Consider the following 5,899-nt stretch of genomic DNA (forward strand, 5'->3'; position numbering starts at 1 on the left):
ATTAACTTGACTCAGGCCCCTTAATTGTCTCTTTTTCCTTAATTAGAGGCCAAACAATAATGAGACATCAAACAAGCCACCATATGACCAGGTCACCTTTGCCCATCACACAATATCTGAAAATAAATAAAGGTGAAGGTCTCAGTAAGGTTGATCTCTCAGGTCATTGAAACATTTTGTTGGTGTTCTTAGAAAAAACAGAAAAATCAACAGATTTGGAAATGTCTGCTGTGGCAGAATGAGAGCAGCAACAAGCCATTGAATTAAATAACGGGCTTAATTAACAGCAAGGATCAGCTTCTCGTTAAGAGACTGTTTGGAGTGAAATTGGTTGGAGTTTGAAATCCCAGTTTAGCTGGTCATCTGTTGGCTCATTTCACGTCTCATTTCTGTTTGGCTGCCATTTAATGAAGAAACAAATCAATTCAGAGGACTGAATCCTTAAAAACAGGACTATTGAAATGAAGGGAAAATGAGTTAATTAGCATTGAAAACTACTCACTGATTAGGAAAAGGGTTAGAATGAAAACCTGTAGCCACTGTGGCCCTATATGCTCTATAGTCTCACTTCAGGTGTCGCACTGTGGTACAGTGGTTAGCATTGTTTCCTCACAGATCAAGTGTCCTTATATTAAAATTGGTGCCCAGTCATGGCCCATGAGTTATCTGTATTTTCTCTCAAAGTATGCATAGTTTTATCCTCTGGATAATCCATGTATTCTAATGTAACAGGGATGGACTCCAGCCCCCTGCACTATAATTCAATATGTTACGTTATTTTTTTGTCAGCACAGTTCCTTTTTCCATTTTTTTTTTCAAATCTGAAGTATCTTCCATCGTAATGACACATTATCACACATTATAAGAAAATAATCATTTTCCTTTTGTTTTGTATTATGTGGACTGTAAAATAACAAATAAGCAATATAATAGTTACATTTATTTAACTAGAGCATGTTAAATCTAAATCACTTGTGAGGTTCACAAAGTAACCAAATGTTTATTGATTTAACATTACTTAAATAATATTACTATATACACTTCCACCGGTTACCTCAGCACACTATATAATAATTTTAAAACAATATAAAAAGCGAAGTGCAACATTAACACAAAACTCAGTGATGAAACATACAAAATAATCATCAAGCAGTAAATGTGAGAAGTACAGTCACATACATATACATACACACACAAACACATATACAGTGTATATATATATATATATATATATATATATTGGTCTGGAGGGGACACACCATCTCCCCAAACCCAACACAGCCAGGCATAGACACAAGTTCAAAAACACACATGGCTTTTACTCAGCTGTGGGAAAAACTTTTCAGTTGTTTCCCGCCTGCACAGCACAGTTACAGAAGCACAGTAATAAAAACAGCACACAACAATGCCTTTTTCTTCTTCTCTCCATCTCTGTCTCTCCTCCCACCTCCACTCATCCTCCAGCAATCTTCACCCCTCTTCCTCCCGACTCTGGCTCCTAGAGCAGTGGCAGTGGGCTACTTTTATCCTGCACCTGGGAGTACTTCCAGTGGCCCGTTAGCATGGTCCAGAAGCACTTCTGTTTGAGGCGGAAGCCCGACAAATTAGGGCTCAGCTGTCCTTTCAGTACCCCGTGACAGCACCCACAGAACCCAACAGGGCCGAGTCAAAGAACTCCAATTCTCATGATGCCCTGTGGAAAACCATGGCACCGCTGCAACCCAGGGAGGGCTGCCATCTGGCATTCCAGAGGAGGTAGTGCCCTAAAGAAGATGCCTTCCCCCATCCTTCCAGTTCATGGCCATCCTGGCCAGGTAAGGCTGCCAGCTGTCTCTTACAATATAGTAGTAAGAAAGGCAAAGGGCCATCATAAAGGGCTGGCATGTCAGAGGTGAATCTGTTTAATTAGCAGATCAAATGCCAATTAATGAGAAGATATCTATTCAACATGTGTTTGAAGCAATGCATCTTATGTAGATGTAAGTCTTAAAGTTACTGCCTTCTTCTGGTAGTGGTGGTTCTTTAACGTGTCCTGGAGCGGTTTGACTTCATGGTGGAATTACAGGTAATAAGGAGTGCGAGTATTGGACCATTAGTGTGTACCGCACTCTCTGATGAGTACTTTTGACCCTGACAAACGCTTTTACTTACGTAATAATGAGGACCCAGCAGCTTCAAAAATGACGGGTCAGCTGGAAACTTACTCCAAGAAAGAAGAGCAGTCAGTCAACCGTTTCTTACATGCTAAAGGTGAGAACCCATCAGAAATCCATTGACAGTTATCCAAGGTGTATGGTGAAGGCTGTATGTGTAAGGCTCATGTTTACAACTGGGTTGAAAAATTCAAGAAAGGCATCGCTTTCGTGCACAATGCAGGCCGGCCTGAAAGATTAAAGACAGCTGTGGCGGTGGAAAACATTGAAGCCGTGGACAATCTGATTTGACAAAATCACTGTATCACAATTGATTAAAAATAATGTCAGAAGTGTCCATCAGTCACAGTTCAGTGTCTACAATCATTCTGGGATATAGAAAAGTCTGTACCAGATGGGTGCCAAGAGGGTTGACACCAGAAATGAAAGAAGCTCGTGTGGAGGCATGACAGGAAAATTTGAATCATTTTGAGCAGGAAGGTCAGGGATATCTGGATCGAATTGTCATGACTGATGAATCATGGGTTCATCATTTCACACCTGATTCAAAAATGACCAGCAAAGAGTGGTGTCATTCATCATCACCACCACCCAGGAAATTTCGAGCCCAACCTTCGGCTGGAAAAATGATGGTAACCGTATTTTCGACAATAAAGGTGTTTTTGTCGAACATTACATGCAGAGAGTTACTACAGTCACTAGTGCAAGTTACTGTGACTTGCTGGAGACCAATATGAAACATGCTATTCGATCCATGTGGCGGCGACTGCTGTCTCAAGGAGTCCTTTTGCTGTAAGACAATGCCTGCCCACATACTGCTAAGAACACCAAGGCTTGTCTGGAGAAACTGAAGTTTGAGGTATAGCCACATCTTCCTTATTGACCGGATTTGGCACTGTGTGATTTCCACCTTTTTGGACCTCTAAAAAGACATCTGGGTTGTCGTCAATTCAAGACAAATGACGATGTGAAGAAAGTGGTGCATGAGTGGCTGCGAGGACAAGACAATACCTAATCACCCCAGTCCCAAAGGTATCACGTCCTAGTGAGCTGAATTACTTCAGGCCTGTCGCCCTGATATCACATGTGATGAAGACCATGGAGCGTCTGCTGCTTCACCACCTGAGGCCACAGGTCCGCCACGTCCTCCACCCTCTGCAGTTCACATACCAGGAGAAGGTGGGAGCGGAGGATGCCATCATCTACATACTACACCAATCCCTCTCCCACTTGGACAGAGGCAGTGTTACAGTAAGAAGTATGTTTCTGGACTTCTCTAGCACCTTCAACACCATCCAACCTCTGCTCCTTAGGGACAAGCTGACAGAGATGGGAGTAGATTCATACCTGGTGGCATGGATCATGGACTATCTTACAGACAGACCTCGGTATGTGCGTCTCGGGAACTGCAGGTCTGACATTGTGGTAAGCAGCACAGGAGCGTCACAGGGGACTGTACTTTCTCCGGTCCTGTTCAGCCTATATACTTTGGACTTCCAATACAACTCGGAGTCCTGCCACGTGCAAAAGTTCGCTGACGACACTGCTATCGTGGGCTGTGTCAGGAGTGGGCAGGAGGAGGAGTATAGGAACCTAATCAAGGACTTTGTTAAATGGTGCGACTCAAACCACCTACACCTGAACACCAGCAAAACCAAGGAGCTGGTGGTGGATTTTCGGAGGACCAGGCCCCTTATGGACCCCGTGATCATCAGAGGTGACTGTGTGCAGAGGGTGCAGACATATAAATACCTGGGAGTGCAGCTGGATGATAAATTGGACTGGACTGCCAATACTGATGCTCTGTGCAAGAGAGGACAGAGCCAACTATACTTCCTGAGAAGGCTGGCGTCCTTCAAAATCTGCAATAAGATGCTGCAGATGTTCTATCAGACAGTTGTGGTGAGCGCCCTCTTCTAAGCAGTGGTGTGCTGGGGAGGCAACATAAAGAAGAGGGACACCTCACGCCTGGACAAACTGGTGAGGAAGGCAGGCTCTATTGTAGGCATGGAGCAGGACAGTTTGACATCTGTGGCAGAGCGACGAGCACTGAGCAGGCTCCTGTCAATCATGGAGAGTCCACTGCCTCCACTAAACAGTATCATCTCCAGACAGAGGAGCAGCTTCAGCAACAGACTGCTGTCACTGTCCTGCTCCACTGACAGACTGAGGAGAACGTTCCTCCCCCACACTATGCGACTGTTCAATTCCACCCCAGGGGGGTAAACATTAACATTATACAAGTTATTGTCTGTTATACCTGCATTTTTATCACTGCTGCTGGAGTATGTGAATTTCCCAGTAGCTATTTATCTATCTATCTATCTATCTACCTATCTATCTATCTTTTATTCTGCCGGAATCCAGGCACTTCCAGGCAGGTGCCGCAAGTGCATTGAGAAGGGTGGAGACTACATTGAGAAATGACATTATCAGTTTTGTTAAGGTTCATTCCATTTTCTAATAAATCCCATTTTCTAACTATAGCTTGACTTACCCTCATATATGTATGTATATATATATATATATATATATATATATATATATATATATATATATATATATACACGTATATATATCAAACCTCAACTGTCCTCAGATGTCTGCATTCTACAGTTTTAAAGTAACAGAATCTCTATGATAGCTTATTCCTTCTATTTTGATGCATCTGTAGTGAAAATCACAATTTACCATACCTAATCAACATGTCAGTCGTGTCTATACAGATATGAGCAGAAAACTGGCATACCCAGAAAAACCCCAATACAGACAAAGAAAGGACATCGTTACTATACTCTTGAAAAAATAACCGACCATATGATTCAAACCAAGGATACTGGATCTGTAAGGCATCAGTGCTGATCGCCGTATCACTGTGCTGTCCACCTTTGTATTAACGAATGCATAATATAGACAATACAGATGACATCCACACTTTACACAGGTTCTTTCTGATGAAATAGAGATCATATTTTCAGTATGACCAAATATATGCATCATTTACTCTGCTCATACAAACAGAACATATCTGAATGTAGAGCCCAGTCATACTCAGCTTTTTGCATGTCTTAGCCACATCTTGAGGTGCCAACATCATCCTTGATCTTCCCGTTACCTGCCACACCGTAGGTAAGCCAATAATTAAAGCAGCAGTGTCACTTGTAAATGGAAATACAAATGTATCCCCAACCCTAAAGTCTTTCTCGCAATCTCAACTCTTTTTTTGGGAGAGTGTCCGTGGGATTATAGGGGTGCGTTGTATTCATTACATTCATAGTCTGAATGATGGGGAGTTGTGTCGGCTCAATGCGCGAATGACAGAAGAACATTCTGCTCTAGAATGTGTTATTGGTCCTTTTACCCAACAGTTGAGATATAGGGGCTCAGTAGAGATGGCTATGGCTCGAAGTAAAATTTGGTGGGAAAATACGTCGGTGATTATAATTACAAGAAAATAAAATAATGTGTACTCCTGAAAACATAACGCGCTTGAATGGAAAAAATACGAGCATTGTTTTTGACAGACATCGCAGGTAATGGCAAATTAGACTTCAATTAGGTAAAAGATTTAACTGAAACAATCACCTCTTGTTACGCCAGTATAAGGAATGTAGTCCTTCTGTGCCTCTTTCTGGCAACGCAGGCAACAAATTAAGGAGGCACATCTCGATGGCTCCTACCAAGGAACTGAAGTCTACAACTGAAGCCTTTTAGACTGAGGCAAAATGCGCACGTTTCCTGGTCAC

This window comes from Erpetoichthys calabaricus, chromosome 9 (assembly GCF_900747795.2).
Source record: "Erpetoichthys calabaricus chromosome 9, fErpCal1.3, whole genome shotgun sequence".
Classification (NCBI taxonomy): Eukaryota; Metazoa; Chordata; class Cladistia; order Polypteriformes; family Polypteridae; genus Erpetoichthys; species Erpetoichthys calabaricus.